The sequence below is a fragment of the Bos mutus genome, unplaced genomic scaffold (assembly GCF_027580195.1).
Source record: "Bos mutus isolate GX-2022 unplaced genomic scaffold, NWIPB_WYAK_1.1 CTG890, whole genome shotgun sequence".
Classification (NCBI taxonomy): Eukaryota; Metazoa; Chordata; class Mammalia; order Artiodactyla; family Bovidae; genus Bos; species Bos mutus.
In genome coordinates, this window is record NW_027220365.1 from 83 (window position 1) to 18156 (window position 18074).

The following is an 18074-nucleotide window of genomic DNA, read 5'->3' on the forward strand; positions in this document are numbered from 1 at the left end:
ATACAGAGTGAAGTATGCCAGAAGGAAAAACACCAATACAGTATACTAACGCATATATATGGAATTTAGAAAGATGGTAACAATAACCCGGTGTACGAGACAGCAAAAGAGACACTGATGTATAGAACAGTCTTATGGACTCTGTGGGAGAGGGAGAGGGTGGGAAGATTTGGGAGAATGGCATTGAAACATGTAAAATATCATGGGTTTTGCTTTTAACTTCCTCCAACCTTTACACTTTGATCTTTGACTTTTTAGTATAATGATATATTACAGTGCAAGGGAGAGCCCCCAAGGTTTTCTTCAAGGGACTGTCACTTGTTTGGATAATTTTATAGGCACATGCATACCCCCTTTTACTTCCCTCAAATTGGAAGACTACCACTTTGACTTCAGTACCCTTTTCTTCCTGCTGTTAAACTTCCAATCCATATACATTGTATCTCCAAAGATCCCCGTCTTTTTTTTTTTTTTTTTAACTTCCACTCTAGAAATGTATGCCCTCCTTTGATTACATTCACTGTTCCAAGATCAGCATTCCAGTCGGTCACTTTCTTCAGACAGCCTGGTGGAAAGGTTAAGACCTCAGAGCCTGCAGACTATGATTACTCAACAGTTGCTTGCAGGAGATTTTAACTGTGTATACTTACACAGAGTCCACCTTAATGACTGTTTACACAGCAGAGTCCAGGTGAGCTAGTGTACCATGATGTCCCCTGTCTGGGTCTGGGGCAGTGAGGCAGTCAAGAGTAAGTACAGTATTACCTTACTCCACTGCAGATGATTTTCCTTGGTTATGTCTGAATGACCAGTCAAATCAAAGGGCAGGGGAAGGATAATTGTAAAATGAACTCTGGTTTGTGCATTTAATTTCCTGGGATGAGGGTGGTGCCAGATTAGCGTTTTCCAGTCTGAATACTCAGGATCATGTAAATGTGATTGTTGGTATCAAGATTTTCTTTGGATGCATGAAATAATCCTTTTAAATAATATTTTTGGCCAGCAGTAGAAATTGTAACATCTAGAAAATTTAAGAGACTTTGTCTTGAAGGGGATGTGGGGGATTGGATTGATAGTATTTTTTTTTTAATTTTATTTTATTTTTAAACTTTACAATATTGTATTGGTTTTGCCAAATATTGAAATGAATCCACCACAGGTATACATGTGTTCCCCATCCTGAACCCTCCTCCCTCCCCATACCATCCCTCTGGGTCATCCCAGTGCACCAGCCCCAAGCATCCAGTATTGTGCATTGAACCTGGACTGGCGACTTGTTTCATATATGATATTATACATGTTTCAGTGCCATTCTCCCAAATCATCCCACCCTCTCTCCCACAGAGTCCAAAAGACTGTTCTATATACATCAGTGTCTCTTTTGCTGTCTCGTATACAGGGTTATTGTTACCATCTTTCTAAATTCCATATATATGTGTTAGTATACTGTATTGGTGTTTTTCTTTCTGGCTTACTTCACTCTGTATTATAGGCTCTAGTTTCATCCACCTCATTAGAACTGATTCCAACGTATTCTTTTTAATGGCTGAGTAATACTCCATTATGTATATGTACCATAGCTTTCTTATCCATTCATCTGCTGATGGGCATCTAGGTTGCTTCCATGTCCTAGCTATTACAAACAGTGCTGCGATGAACATTGGGGTACACGTGTCTCTTTCCCTTCTGGTTTCCTCAGTGTGTATGCCCAGCAGTGGGATTGCTGGATCATAAGGCAGTTCTATTTCCAGTTTTTTAAGGAATCTCCACACTGTTCTCCATAGTGGCTGTACTAGTTTGCATTCCCACCAACAGTGTAAGAGGATTCCCTTTTCTCCACACCCTCTCCAGCATTTATATCTGGTAGACTTTTGGATCGCAGCCATTCTGACTGGTGTGAAATGGTACCTCATAGTGGTTTTGATTTGCATTTCTCTGATAATGAGTGATGTTGAGCATCTTTTCATGTGTTTGTTAGCCATCTGTATGTCTTCTTTGGAGAAATGTCTGTTTAGTTCTTTGGCCCATTTTTTGATTGGGTCATTTATTTTTCTGGAGTTGAGCTGTAGGAGTTGCTTGTATATTTTTGAGATTAGTTTGTCAGTTGCTTCATTTGCTATTATTTTCTCCCATTCTGAAGGCTGTCTTTTCACCTTGCTAAAATTTTCCTTTGTTGTGCAGAAGCTTTTAAGTTTAATTAGGTCCCATTTGTTTATTTTGCTTTTATTTCCAATATTCTGGGAGGTGGGTCATAGAGGATCCTGCTGTGATGTATGTCAGAGAGTGTGATAGTATTTCTTGAATTTAAATATTTTCAGTCATTTCAGGTAGCAGTTAGTTGTCAGAGGAAAACGGGACCTTAAGGTGTGGTGGGGGGCATGGCATGTATTGTGGTTGTACCGATTTCCACCAGTAGTAGTAGTAGTGTAGTCGTTAAGTTATCTCCGACTGTGTGACCCCATGGACTGTAGCCTGCCAAGGCTCCTGTGTCCATGGGATTCTCCAGCAAGGATATTGGAGTAGGTTGCCATTCTCTTCTCCTGGGGATCTTCCCAAACCAGGGATTAAACCTGGATCTTCCCATATTGCAGGCAGATTCTTTACCATCTGAGCCACCAGTAGTGATGGGAGGTTAACTGTCCAGGTGATGGTGTTTGTTTTTATTCTGGGGAGAAGGGCTGTTGTGAAGAGGTCATTAACCTCATTTTTCTCTGACTAGGTTGGATTGACTGTAATTCCTGACAGCACGGCTGGCTGTGTTTTGGGTGTTATCTGTAAGCTCCTGGATCATACGTGTGTACTTAGTGAAATTCTACTGCTGTTTCTGGCTTCTTGTTGCTACAGTCTGCTTTATTTTCTGCTTACTTTAGAGAAAGGAGAAGCAGAACATCTAAGAAAAAGGTAATAGTTTTGTACTCTTAAACTTTTAATTTTTTTCCTACTTGCTCAACTCCCTTCAGTCAATCAATCCATAAAAGATATTTCCAAAATCTAATTCTTTTTTAGAGTTTGTATATCCCTCGCTACCTGCTTCTTTGTTCTTTTGTGAATCCCCTTTGTGATGAGGTATAGCAGTCTTAGTTTTTGTTTTTTCTTGTAAGCTACAAATTTGAAAAGTTAGATGGTATTATAGAGTTTCTTGGGAGCTTTCCTTAACTTTGCTATAGATCTGGCAAGAAAATTCTATGTTTTAGAAGAATGGACTTATTAATACGAGCCTTTGTATTTTGTTTGGGCTTCATTAGAACTAGCCACGGAGAAGGCAATGGCGCCCCACTCCAGTACTCTTGCCTGGAAAATCCCATGGATGGAGGAGCCTAGTAGGACACGACTGGGCGAGTTCACTTTCACTTTTCACTTTCATGCATTGGAGAAGGAAATGGCAACCCACTCCAGTGTTCTTGCCTGGAGAATCCCAGGGACAGGAGAGCCTGGTGGGCTGCCGTCTATAGGGTCGCACAGAGTCGGACACAACTGAAGTGACTTAGCAGTTAGCAGAACTAGCCAGAGTCAAATTTTAAATTCATGGGTTTAAGGAAATTGTTCTAAGATGCTGGTGTTTTTTAATTATTACTTTTGTTCCTATATAATTTTTGGACTAAAGCTTCTAGGATAGTATGGAAGATTTCACTTTCATTTTCAAAAAGTGTTCTCATGCTTACGTTCTTTTCGGTATGCTGTTTACAGTTCATTGCAAGAAGGTTATTAAACAGTCTTAAAAGATGATCACATATAAGAAAATAAAAATCATTCTATCACATTTTGACATTTGCCTTTCAAGTCTTTTTTGAGCTTTTAAGTGTCATAGAAATATGTCATACATATGATTATATGAAACATTTAAATAGTTTAAAGAGTATAAACTGAACATCCATTTAGCTAAATTCCAGGTTTAGGAATAGAATGTCGTCAGTATGCACTCTGTCCATGTCCTTTCCATAGTTAAATTTCTCTTTTACACCTCCAGAGATCACTTCTGTGTTAGTACTTTGCTGCCTTTTTATTTAAAATTTTTATGTGCATTTATAAACAGCGCATTTTTGTTTTGCATGTTTTAAGAGTTTGATATAAAAGGAATCATAGTGTATTTTTTTATGACTTGATTTGCATCATCATGAGAGTTACTCATGTTGATTTAAGGATGTAATTCATTTTGTTTCTCTATACCAGGAGTCAGCAAACTTCTTTCTATGTAAAGAGTCAGATAGTGAATATTTTAGGTTTTTGTCAGAACTTGTCAGAACTACTCAGCACTCCTGATGCTATGAAAGGAGCATCAGATGATACATAAATGAATAGGTGTGCTGTGTTCCAATAAAATTTTATTTACAAATACAGGCTGCAAGCAGGATTGGCTGTGGTTTGGTACCCTTGCTCTGTAGTATTCCGCTTTATGAATGTACTGTAACTTACTGATGGGGATTTTTCCCACAAAGTGTTGTGTGTATTTAAAACTTGGTAGATTTCACTGTTGATATCCTGTAAAAATTACACATAAATAAATAGATCTGATGGTACTTTTCTTACACATCATCAAATTTTAGGTCTCATAGCCCAAGAAAAACCTTTGTAAATAGCAAGGAACTTCTCTGGGTTATAAAAACTTTATAATGAACATCCCCATTTATGAAATACGTATTTTGATATTTGTCATTTCCTGTCACTTGAAATATAGGCCCTTCGTGGTATACTTATGTTTCAGAGGTCTTCTTAGTTTCTTTTTTTTTTTTTTAATTTAATTTTATTTTTAACTTTACAATATTGTATTGGTTTTGCCATATATCGAAATGAATCTGCCACAGGTATACATGTGTTCCCCATCATGAACCCTCCTCCCTCCTCCCTCCCCATATATATATGGAATCTTCTTAGTTTCTTATAGAACATTCTGCTTTGATTGTATGTGGTTGGACTGAAAAAAATTCGGTGTGTTTAATACATTTTGCCTGTTTAAAAATTCTGTTTTAAAAGTGTTTTGTGCTGGCTATTGGAAAGTTTGATACTACCAGGACCATACCATGCATCTCTGGATGACATTACTTAGGCACAAGAAAGGATTGGCAGCCCGAGCCTTAGGTACTTAAGTTTCCCTTTTGGGCTGCTCCTACCCTTCTACACAAGGTAATTGTGGGATTACAGATAATGAGAGTGCCAGTCAAACTACTGGGAACTTTTGATTTCACAAGTGCTAACCAAAAAATCGGGCTCGACCAATTGAGGTATTCAAAACTGTGGCCACAGTTCTCTGAAGAAACTGTTGTATTGTTTCCTGGACTCTGTTAATAAATGAAAGATCTGCTCTTCAACTGAGCCCTCTTGTCTTGTAGGTAATAGTCTGTTCTTTTCTATGGTTTTTGACTCTTTTCTCTTTGTTGTCTTGAAAGTCAGGTTATATCCTAGCGTAGGTTTGTTATTATTTACCCTGCTTGAGCATCAGCTTTCTTTATGGTCCAACTCTCACATCCATACATGACTACTGGAAAAAACCATAGCTTTGACTAGGTGGACCTTTGTTGGCAAAGTAATGTCTCTGCTTTTTAATACACTGTCGAGGTTTGTCATAGCTTTTCTTCTGAGGAACAAGCGCCTCTTAATTTCATGACTGCAGTCACCAGCTGCAGTGATTTTGGAGCCTAAGAAAACAGTTAGCCACTGTTTCCATTCTTTCTCCATCTCTTTGCCATGAAGTGAAGGGGCTGGATGCCATGATCTTAGTTTTTTGAATGTTGACCTTTAAGCCAGCTTTTTCACTCTCCTCTTTCATTTTCATCAAGAGGCTCTTCAGTTCCTCTTCATTTTCTGCCATAAGGGTGGTGTCATCTGCATATGTGAGGTTATTCAGATGACAATCTTGAATCTAGCTTGTGCTTTGTCCAGCCCAGCATTTTGCATGATGTTCTCTGCATGTAAGTTAAATAAGCAGGGTGACAATATACAGCCTTCACCTACTCCTTTTCCAATTTGGAACCAGTCCATTGATCCATGTCCTGTTCTAACTGTTGCATCTTGACCTGAATACAGATTTCTCAGGAGGCAGGTAAGGTGGTCTGGTATTCCCATCTCTTTAAGAATTTTCCACACTTTGTTGTGATCCACACAGTCAGAGGCTTTAGCGTAGTTAATGAAGCTGAAGTAGATGTTTCTCTGGAACTCTCTTGCTTTTTCCATGATCCAAAGGATGTTGGCAATTTGATCTCTGGTTCCTCTGCCTTTTCAAACTCCAGCTTGTACATATGAAAGTTCATGGTTCATGTACTATTGAAGCCTCACTTGAAGAATTTTGAGCATTACTTTGCTAGCATGTGAGATGAGTACATTTGTGCAGTAGTTTGAACATTCTTTGGCATTGCCTTCTTTGGGATTGGAATGAAAACCAACCTTTTCCAGTCCTGTGGACACTGAGTTTCCAAATTTGCTGGAGTATTGAGTGCAGCACTTTCACAGCATCATCTTTTAGGACTTGAAATAGTGCAGCTAAATTCCATCACCTCCTCTAGCTTTGTTCATAGTGATGCTTCCTAAGGCCTACTTGACTTCACACTCCAGGATGTCTGGCTCTAGGTGAGTGATCACACCATTGTGGTTATCTGAGTCATGAAGATCTTTTTTGAATAGTTCTTCTGTATATTCTTATCATTTCTTTATATCTTCTGCTTCTGTTAGGTCCATACCATTTCTGTCCTTTATTTTGCCTATCTTTGCATGAAAATGTTTCCTTGGTATCTCTAGTTTTCTTCAAGAGATTTCTAGTCTTTCCCATTCTGTTGTTTTCCTCTCTCTCTTGCACTGATCTCTGAGGAAGGTTTTCTTCTCTCTCCTTGCTCTTCTCTGGAACTCTGCATTCAGATGGGTGTCTTTCCTTCTCTCTTTGCCTTTCCTTCCCTTCTTTTCTCAGCTGTGGTAAGGCCTCCGCAGAAGCTATTTCATCATCCCCAAGACCATCCCCAAGACAAAGAAATGCAAACAGGGTCCCTCCCAGGGCTCAGCAATTTCAAGACTCGTCCCCTATCATCTGTGGTGCCACCACTCACCAATAGGCAATCAGGGCACTCAAAGTCAGAGCAGAGTGCAGGCAAGTTAGAAGCAAGGTCAGAGGCCTGCTCTGCTCTGTCTCTGAAGCCTGAAAAAGACTATTTATTTAATTTCCCTAATTGTGGGGAGGTTTTGTCCCTGAGATAGAGTTGAGGTCAGAGAACTGGAGAGACTGAGGAGTCTTCACTAGGAGGAGATATGACTGATGTTCCCAAATCCTTTAGACGTGTTCTCTGTTCCTTTTTGAAGGTTTAGGATTCTTCCAGCAGTGGGAAGCTCATCTCAGTTTCATGTTTCACTGATGGGGTGAAGTGACCTTTTTTTTTTTTTTTTTAATTATTCCACAGCAAGCTGCAAAGCCATCAGATGGAGCCATGTGATCAGTGTGGACTCCAGCTGACCCCACAGCCACCTTCTGCCTCCCATGCATCCACTCAAGAATTTCTGAACTTTCTTAATGGTGAGTCTTCTGGCCTTTTCTCCCTCATTGTCAATCCTCCTGCTAACAAAACAAGCTGTGAAAATTAAGAAAAGTAAACCGTAACTATAATTGGAGTCTGCAAGGTCTATAGAGGGCGCTGTCACGCCCTGTCATTCATCCTCCATTACTTCAACCTGAAGAGGTCATTTACATATCCCAACAGGAAGAAATACACCTTGCATTCCCAAACTAGAAGTGCAGCCACATTACCACTCCAGCTGGAGGAGGGAAGACTTGCCTTTTGGCCAACAACAAACCCAGCTAATAGAAAATTCTGCCATTTAGCTAATGAGAAGCCATTGTCACCTGAATGTTTACTTTCCTCCACAGATGTTACACTTGTTCTCTTGCTGATGACTTATTTCCTTGTCCTGCTCTACTCAGCTTAGGTGCCATCAATGATGTTTAACCCCTTGGAGTATATCCCTGCCTTTTGAATGAAATGCTGCCTGGTTCATGAATCATTTACTAGAGTCAGTTTATTACAAATTCAAAGTAAATCTTCAACTTTACTCAGTTAATTTTTGTTTTTTAATATACTGGTTGCAGCGATGGGATCTCAAGGGAATTTCTGATGACATTTGGAGACAAGGAGGGACAACTGTGGTGCCCACACATCCTCTGAGTTAGCTGTCTTTCTTGGCATTCACGGAGGTTGTTAGTAAGCTCCTCTTGGTTTGAGCTCCATTCTCTTTGCATTTGTGCCCCTAATCTAATTGGCTTTCCTTTCAAGGCAGGTTGGCTTCGCTGGCAGATCATTCTGCCCGAGGCCAAACCCACCTATTAGATCAAATTTCCAGTGCACAGTAACATTTCTTGGTTGTTGCCAATCTATTTTTGAGTGGTAAACCCTAGCCCCTAATTTTGTTTGCTAGACCCCATGTTGGGAACTGCTGACAATGTAGTCTTTACTTCCCCATGTGTTTGGAATCAGTACCAGCCCCTGGATTCTGCACTCAGAACTGTTGGTGACCAGCTAGACTTCATTTTGCATGGAATCAGTCTGTAGTCCTCATTTCTTGGGATTTCCTGGTTCTATGCTCTTCCTCAGTACAAGGTTCTCTGGGAACTGGTGGTTGTCTATGCCAGGCCTTATTTAGCCAGGTGGTCGTAGCATCTCTCGGGTAGTGCTGATATATTATGGCACAGGTTTGTTTGTCTTGTTTTGGGATGACAAATGCTAGCTAAGGAAAGGGTAGCCATACCCCTATTGAGCATGCCACCTTCTGGCACACCAGCTTATTTTATATTTTATATGTAAGAGCTATAGACCTTGAGGCTGTAGATATCTAGAAAGATGGCAAAATTTTACTAATATTGATCTAGAATTATAGTAGTCATTGTTCAGAGTGTTCCAGTTAGACAAGATTTTTCATTTAAGGAAAACTCTAGAGAGCATCAGATCCCAAATTGGACAAGGAGAATGAGATGCATAATTTAATTGATATGAAAAAGCTTCCAGAAAGTTTCAAGATTCCTAAATAAAGGTCTGTTTCTTTTAAGGACTCAGTACAAAAAGCTAATGAATGCATTGAAATGGGTGCATTACTCTATGTAGAATATTTAGCTAGTGAGAAGTTGCTATATGACACAGGGAGTTCTACCTCCTGCTCTTTGACAACCTAGAGAGGTGGGATGAGTTGGGGTGGGAGGGAGGTTAAAGAGGGAGTATATATATGTATATACTTCTGGCTGATTCACATTCTTAAACTGCAAAATCAACACAACATTGTAAATAAACCATTTATCCTCTAAATAAAAATGTTTATAAAAAATTAAAGAGACAAAGGTTACCTTAAAAAAAAGACTACAGACAGATGCAACTAAAGATTTCAATCCTACTGCCCACCTACCACGTCTTTTTCCACCTGAGTACTCATGTTTTACTAATTCTCTCTCTGAAATACTTTACTAATCTAAAGAGATATTTAACTATTATCATTTAAGACAACTGTACCTGAGGTTTTAGGCGAGCCCCCTCAGTTGTTCTTTACTCCTTGGTCAGAACTGAACTGAGAGCTCTAGTTGAAGAATTCTTGAAACTTAAGGAGGAGCCCCAACATTTTTTGAAGAGCTAAGAGTCACTGTCAGGGCCTGTGACCCCAAAGTGCTAGATCTTTCTCAGCTTGCACACATGTTGGCAGAACCTGGGAGCCCCCAAATGGATGCAGGAAGCAAAATGGAAAACTCCTAGGATGATATTCAAGGGTTGGGAAGAATCCCTGGGGAGGGCATGACAACCTACTCCAGTATTCTTGCCTGGAGAATCCCCATGGACAGAGGAGCCTGGCAGGGCTACAGTCTACGGGGTCACAAAGAGTTGGACATGATTTGAGCAACTAAGCAAGCACAGCAACCTTAAAAGGCTTCCAAAATAACAACTGACTTTTTATAAGCCATTTCTAAAATCATCCCTGCTCAGACTGATTGATCTATTATTTGATCATACAAACAAAAGAGGGAAGAGTCTGTGCCATTCTACAGCCAGTTTGGAAGCATTCTTTTTACAGCATTTGGGGTTCCATGTAATAAAAAGGACATTCAGCCAACTTTAGCTGCCCTCTTTGTAAACAGATTATCTTCTGAGATAGTTGTTGTTCAGTCACCAAGTCCTGTCTGATTTCTGAGACTTCATGGACTGCACCACGCCATGCTTCCCTGTCCTTCACTATCTCCCTGAGCGTGCTCAAACTCACGTCCATTGAGTCAGTGTGCCATCCAACCATCTAATCCTCTGTCGCCCCCTTCTCCTCTTTCCCTCAGTCTTTCCCAGCATCAGGGTCTTTCCCTGTGAGTCAGATCTTTGCATTAGGTGGCCAAAGTATTGGAGCTTCAGCTTCAGCACCAGTCCTTCCAATGAACACCCAGGACTGATCTCCTTTGGGATGGAGTGGTTGGATCTCCTTGCAGCCCAAGGGACTCTCAAGAGTCTTCTCCAACACCACAGTTCAAAAGCATCAATTCTTCAGCATCAGCTTTCTTTATGGCCCAACTCTCATCTATACATGACTAGTGGAAAAACCATAGATTTGACTATAAGGACTTTTGTCAGCACAGTGATGTCTCTGCTTTCTAATACACTGTCTAGGTTTGTCATTGCTTTTCTTCCAAGGAGCAAGCTTCTTTTAATTTTGAGGCTGCACTTATCATCTGCATTGATCTTGGAGCCCAAGAAATGAAATCTGAACTGTCTTCATTTTTCCCCCCATTTATTTGCCATGAAGTGATAGGACTGGATGTCATGAGCATTGTTTTTGAATGCTGAGTTTTAAGCCACCTGTTTCCTTCAACTCTTTCATTTTCATCAAGAGGCTGTTTACTTCTCTAACTTTCTCCCATTAAAGTAGATCTGCATATCTGAGGTTATTGATATTTCTCCTAGCAATCTTGATTCCAGCTTTTGAGTCATCCAGCCCAACATTTCATGTGATGTATTCTGCATATAAGTTAAAAAAGCAGGGTGACTGCATACAGCCTTGACACACTCCTTTCCCAATTTGGAACCAGTCTGTTGTTCCATGTCCATTTCTAACTGTTGCTTCTTGTCCTGCATACAGGTTTCTTGGGAGAGCGCTAAGGTGGTCTTTTATTCCCATCTCTTTAAGAATATTCCACAGTTTGTTGTGATCCACTCAGTCAAAGGCTTTAGCGTAGTCAATGAAGCAGAAGTAGATTTTTTCTGGAATTCTCTTGCTTTTTCTATGATCCCACAGTTATAGGCAATTTGATCTCTGGTTCCTCTGCCTTTCTAAACCCAGCTTGTACATCTGGAAGTTCTCAGTTCATGTACTGCTAAAGCCTAACTTGAAGAACTTTGAGCATAATCTTGCTATCATGTGAATGAGTGCAATGGTATGGTAATTTGAACATTTTTGGCATTGCCTTTCTTTGGGATTGGAATGAAAACTGACCTTTACCAGTCCTGTGGCCACTGCTGAGTTTTCCAGATTTGCTGGGATACTGAGTGCAGCACTCTAACAGTGTCATCTTTTAGGATTTTTAAATAGCTCAGCTGGAATTTAATCACCTCCACTAGCTTTGTTCATAGTATTGCTTCCTAAGGCCCAATTGACTTCACACTCCAGGATGTCTGGCTCTAGGTGAGAGATGACACCATCATGGTTATCTGGGTCATTAAGAGTTTTTTGGACAGAGTTCTACTCTGTCCATGGAATTCTCCAGGCAAGAATACTGGAGTGGGTTGCTATACTCTCCTCCAGGGGATCTTTCTGACCCAGGGATGGAACCCACGTCTCTTATGTCTCCTGCATCAGCAGGCAGGACTTTACCACCATGCCACCTGATTAAAATAAATCAGCCAAAAGAGCTCTCATATCAACCCTGCTTCTCTTAGAGGAAAGATTGTCATCCTGTGGATAATCTGACTTAACAATGGTAAACACATGCCAGCTGTCATTAAAGTCAGTTTTAACAAAGCAGGGAAACTAGTTGTTTATGAGCAATGAAAAGTATGTCTGTGATATCACTGCAGTCCCTCTTTGGAAAGGGCTGGATATACAATGTGAGGATTTTGATGATTGCTGTACATGTTGTGTATGTTAATGCACACTTTGATTATTTATGTAAACTTTGTTCAATTCAGATGTGAAGTCCCTTCTGGTTATATTATTAGGGATGAGTATACATCAAACATAGACTATATGATATCTTTTTGTAAATTCCACACTTTTGAGGCAATGTATCCTTTTTTAGCCCTGGAATGAACATAAAATGGAGCCTATTTGAGTCTTGGAAATTGTACATTTTAAAGAATTATTTAAATACTGAATCTTCTTTTCTAGTTAGTTCATCAGTTTAAGCTATGTTACCTGGACATTAGAATTTTATCATATGTTGGAAATATACATAATATCATTTGAGGGCATACCATATTTTGAGAAAGAAATAAGTGTATTTTTGCAGGAGACCAAAAAGGAATATTGCCAGATAGATGATTCATTTGAAAAACATACACATTTTCATTGAAAAATAAAACCCAAGCCTGACACAAGCTGTTTTGTACAAAATGCTGCATTAGTTGCACAGCCCCCTGGGAGGTGAATGAAACTCCACACACCTTGTTGCTGCTTTATTTTGTTCTAGAGCCCATTTGCTACAGTCCTTTACCTTGTTTCCAAAGTAAAGAAATCTGCATCTTGAGTTCAGATCTTATCCTCCTTGGATAAGAAAAGAAAAAAATGCGATCTTGGCACCATCTGACAGGAAGATGAATAAAATGGGACAAATAAGATACTTTCATGGGAAGTTGGCAGCATTTAACTCATGTTTAAAATTTGTGGTTCTCTAAGCCATGGACAGAGCTGAAGTTAATGAAGATCTGTGGAGGAAAGACGTCTGCAGGTCTGCACATAGAACACTGTGACTCTTTGTTCAGAGGCAATGGTGACAAAGGACAGAAGGTATGAGCATTTCCCCAGCAGAGACCCCCCCCCCCCCCGTTTAGGACAATGCTGGTGATGTCTGGATGTCTTGAGTTCTGGGAGCAGGAGTCGGGGCCGGACACCATCTCTGGTCCTTCTCCTGTGCTGCCAGTTTGTTAACTGATACCAAACTCACCATGATGGACCTGTCAGTGGGAATACTCAAAACCTAAAGAACACCTGTGAGGCGTGTGCGTGGGACGTCTCAGACAGAGGTCTCTGTGGGATGCTCTGAGAGGTCTCTGGGTGAGATTTCTCAGAGTGGGTGTGCGGGAGGTCCCCATGTGGGGACAGTGTGGGTCTCTCTGTGGAGACTCTTAGTGAGGGGACCTCCATTGCTGGCTGTTCTTCCCCTTACAGCAAGAGAAGGGCACAGGGATTTTCCCCTTCCAGTTTCTTGCTGTTCTGTTGGTGTCCCTCTGTGTCACTTATCCCCACAGGTGTCTTTGGACTCAGCGCCCCCACCCTCAGCACTCACCTCTCAATGCCTCTGAGAGGACCAGGCAACACCCAGGCTCAGAGTCTCTGCTTTATGGCTCCCTCCCGCCTGAGCGCTGGAGGCCACTCTGTGTCCTGGTTTCAGCCTCTCCCTTAGGTCCTGGCTGAGCCCCCACTGCTGTACACACCCTGGGGGATGGGGCCCAGAGAGGCAAGACCTGGCTACAGGTAGAAACCACAGCACAAGTAGGCCTGTGCATGCTGCCCTGCAAACCTGGTCCTTGTCCCACATTGTGGGGCCCTTGTCCCACATGTGGGGTCCTAACAGGCATGAGGGCAGGGCCATTCCAGCTGTCACCTGGATCAGAGGCCCTTCCTGGAGCTGGTCTGTCCACAGCCTTAGTGACTATGACACAAAGCCCTGAATCACTCTAAGAATTGCTCTTGTCTCCCTGCTTTCCAGGAAAAATGCCTTCTACAGTTGGGAGGCTGTGAACAATCACATGTTCACCTCAGAGGAGTTTGTAGGTTAGAAACACTCCTGCTCACGCCAGGAAGTATTATTCTTCCATTGTGGTTCAGATGGTGAAGAATCTGCCTGCAATTCAGGAGCCCTGGGTTTGATATCTGGGTCAGGAAGATTCCTTGGAGAAGGGAATGGTTACTCACTCCAGTATTCTTGTCTGGAAAATTACATGGACAGAGGAGTGTGGCAGGCTACAGTCCATGGGGTCTCAAAGAGGTGGACATGACTGAGTAACTAACACTTTCCTGTGTAGATGGGTCCTGGGGAAGAAAGCTGACCGCTCCCTTCTCCACAGGTCACTTGCCACCCGCTGGGTAACACATCATGTCTGCTGGCTTCCTCCCCTTCCAGGCTCTGGGCTGAGCAAGGTTAATGACAAGTGAGACTTGCTATGACTTCAGCAGAGCCCTTGGGCCTGTTGAGTCCCACCTGTCCTCTGGGAGCCTCCTTGGGCCACATGCATAGGTAGAGGCCCCAGACCGCGAGTCTGTCCTGAGCTCCCCGTCCTGTGAAAGCTGATTAACTACACTGTGGAGAAGTGAAGATTCCTTGCTCAGAGGCTCCTCTGCCTCTTGGTGCCTGTCCCTCTGTCAGGGACTCCAGGTGGCCTCCCTCTTTCTGGGCTCTGGGAGCTAGAGTAGAAGGGAGACTCTGGGGTGGGGCCACCAGGAGTCAATGGGCCCCTAACTTCTTTCCTCTGGGCCTGTAGACGCTGGTGGGACACCAGGGGCTCCTTGGTCACTGCACCATCTATAGACAGCTCTGCCCCCTGCCTCCTTTCCCCGCGTCTGACACTAGGGGCACAGTGTCCCACTCAGACAGTGAGGTGACTGCACACAAAGACATGCCCCTGCCCGTTCCCTGGCAGAGGTGGGTGCTATGGGCAGGCTGTCCTCTTCTCCAGGGTGGAGGTGGACTGGCCTTTGGAGGCCTCCATGCTCCACACCGCACACGCTTAGAGCTGAGAGTGTGTGGGCCTCATCCTCGCCACTGCTCCAGAGCACGAGAAGGACAGAGGATGGGCGACAGGCCTGGCCCATCTCATTACAGCCCATCCGGAAGAGGAGGGGCTTCCAGGACAGATTCATCTAATCCCACCACTACACGGGGACAATCTCTCACCCTGGACTCCAGGCCAGCAGTGCCCCAAACTCCCTCCTTATTCTGACATGTGAATTGTCTCTGACACTTTCTGAGCCTGAGGGGAATTTCAGCTTATGCAAACTCCTCCCTACAGCCTCACAATTTCAAGGTGGACAGAGAAGTGGAGACCACAGAGCTAGATCCTGAGAAGAGGGGGTCTTTAGGTTTAGTTCACTGTGATGTATCCTGAATGCTGTTGCTTGTTTCTGTAATGCTGGTATTATGGACACTGAGGTGCAGGGAGGGAATTAGGGTATGGATGAGTATCCATGCTGGGGTTCACTTTCCTTCCATGGCCTTGTCCCATATGGAAGTCAAAGCAGGCACCTGGGAAGAGTGGACCCTGATCCATTTCCTTCCCACCAGCAGGGCACAGACAGAGCACCATTTCTCATGAGAAAAAACATTTCAGGAAACTAATTTTATGGTAGGAAGAAGCTTTTAGCACACAGAGGATGTTCTAACATGAGAGAAAAACGTTCTCATATGCATGGTATGCATTTTTTTTGGAGAAGTTTTCCTCTCAGGAAAGCTGTGACAAGCATGTTCTGATTGACCAGAAGAGGTGTATTTCTGAAGAAGACAGTGCCTTGGACAGTGGAGGGGATGGCCTGGGACACTTGTCACTCTTGATGGATGCTGGCAGGCTCTGCCTGGAAGGGGACCTGACTCCCTGGGAGGGAAGGTCCAGTCCCTGGGACTGGTCCACTTACTCTTTGTAGGACAGCTGTGGCCCATGGGGGTAGCACACTGTTTGTCCCCCATTTGTCCCCCTGTTTTTCCATCACTCTCCTTTGCTCATTGTTGGAGAGAAACTTATGGTAGCAGTAAGCTGGTCCTGGGCCCTGGAGTTCTCCTTTGCCATAAACACTGCGTGAAACTGAGCATGTATCTTAGATCTTCTCCCTACAACTGACTTCAGGACAAGCTTTCAAGTGTGAAAGACAGCACAGAGGAAGGCACCTGAGGTTGAAGCATCTTGTTTAACTGTCTCCCCGTAGGCCTGCAGTCAGGAAGCATTCTGCAGCCTGATCCCCAGAGGTGCCAATAACCCTGGTGTAAACACAAGCCAGGTTAGCCTATGGGAAGTCTGCCCTACACTGATCAGGGCACTGTCTTGGGGTGAAAAACAACCTGAACAGAAGAATCTGGGAGCAGCTGTTGGATAAGCTGGCCAGGTTCAGCCTGCCCACAGAGCTCCTGGCTGAGGGAACAACCTGAACATGCATGCAGCCTGCCCACAGGGGCAGTGCATGCAGCCAACACAGCCTGTCCCAGGAGGTCGCTGCAGGAGAGGAGAGAAGTGGAGGGTCCGGACACACTGGGGAGCTTCTCTGTCCATGGATTCTCACCAGGAACCTTCATAGCACTCTCTTCTTAAAACCAGCTCTTATGAGATGTGTACTGTTGATTTTTACATTGCACAAGTGACATTCATGCACTTGGATACAAGAGTTTTGGAGAACTCCACCTTAAGCACAATATCCTTAAATTGGGAAAGTGTTTTCATGCCCTTTCATGCCCTTGGACTCCAGTTGCTTGGTTCTTATTTATGTCTGTCAAAAAACAGGAGGTCCTTTTCCCTCGTAGGCCAAAAGTTTACATTAAAGAACAGTTCTGACAAAGAATTTCAGACCTGGGAAATGCTCTCAGATACTGTCTGCTGACTCCATTCCTGGACTATCCAAATGCATTCACTCTACTAGAATATTTTTTCTTACTGTATTTATTTACTACATGACTCTCAGATGTTTCCTTTCAGGTTGTTTTTAATCAATCACTTTAATTAAGACTTAAAAATTTGGGTCAGTTTCAGTTGAGATAGCAATAGCATGGGAATAATTTTATGCTCCCTTTCATTTTTATTATATATTGGAGAATTTTAGCTGCCAAATCTTAAAAAAAAAAAATAGTGGCAGAATCAACTTATTGACTTGGGTTGGTAATACTTTTGAAAGAAGATTCGATCATCAGATTCTTAGTGATCAATTCCAAGATTAGTACCATTTTTACTTCACAGGATACCTCTTAAAACCCCTGGTACCTAACAATACTGAGTGCCTCCAAGCACACAGATTGAAAACTCTACAAGACATAAGCATGGAATCCCACTGTACTTCTGCTGCTGCATCGCTTCAGTCGTGTCCAACTCTATGTGACCCCATAGACAGATGCCCACCAGGCTCCCCAGTCCCTGGGATTCTCCAGGCAAGAACAGTGGAGTGGGTTGCCATTTCCTTCTCCAATGCATGAAAGTGAAAAGTGAAAGTGAAGTCGCTCAGTCGTGTCCGACTCTTAGCCACCCCATGGACTGCAGCCTACCAGGCTCCTCCGTCCATGGGATTTTCCAGGCAAGAGTACTGGACTGGGGTGACATTGCCTTCTCCGCACTGTACTTGTAATGTTCCATTATTCAGTAGAATGTGATTGGTCATCTGAGGTCTGTGATCCATACCCAGAGATTTTTTCTTCAGCAAACGTTACCTGCCCCCACCTTTCTGCATGTTTGATAGATAACAAAAACCTGCAAGGAAACAGTCAGAGATCATGGTCCAAAGGACTTCTAGTTACTCCCTTCTAATGCCTGTCTGCCCAAATTACTTTTGGACTGATTTAATTATATCTGCCTTGTGGTCTAAGATATTGATGGAGTACAAAATGATTGCAGACATGAGATGGATTAATTTTTTCCACAATTTAATTTGTATGTCAGTGGCCCTGAGAAGACTTACTCAAATTCTCTTCAGAGCCATGAATGAGACTCTTAACAACTGATTTACAGGACAAGGGGAAGAGTCAATAAGAAAGCCGGCCTTTCTGGAGTGCCAGGGTACAATATTTTGCCTCCCCATTCCTCTAGTATGAAGTTCCTGGTTAAAAATAATTTCATCTTTTCCCATGAGAAAAGCTCAAATAGTGAGAAATGTCTCCAAGTTGTTAATTTCTTCAACCCTTAATGTTTTTTTTAAAATAAAGTTTACTGTGATTTTTTTTAATAAGTTTTTTTAAATTT

General features: G+C 42.5%; 1 long non-coding RNA gene across 1 annotated transcript; it reads left to right on the forward strand.

Moving 5' to 3' along the window:
- The first annotated feature begins 539 nt into the window (after positions 1 to 539).
- Positions 540 to 9243, forward strand: LOC138987156 (uncharacterized). Its single transcript, XR_011463561.1, has 3 exons — positions 540 to 691; positions 2720 to 2901; positions 7380 to 9243. It is a non-coding gene; the product is annotated as an uncharacterized lncRNA (long non-coding RNA).
- Positions 9244 to 18074: the final 8831 nt, after the last annotated feature.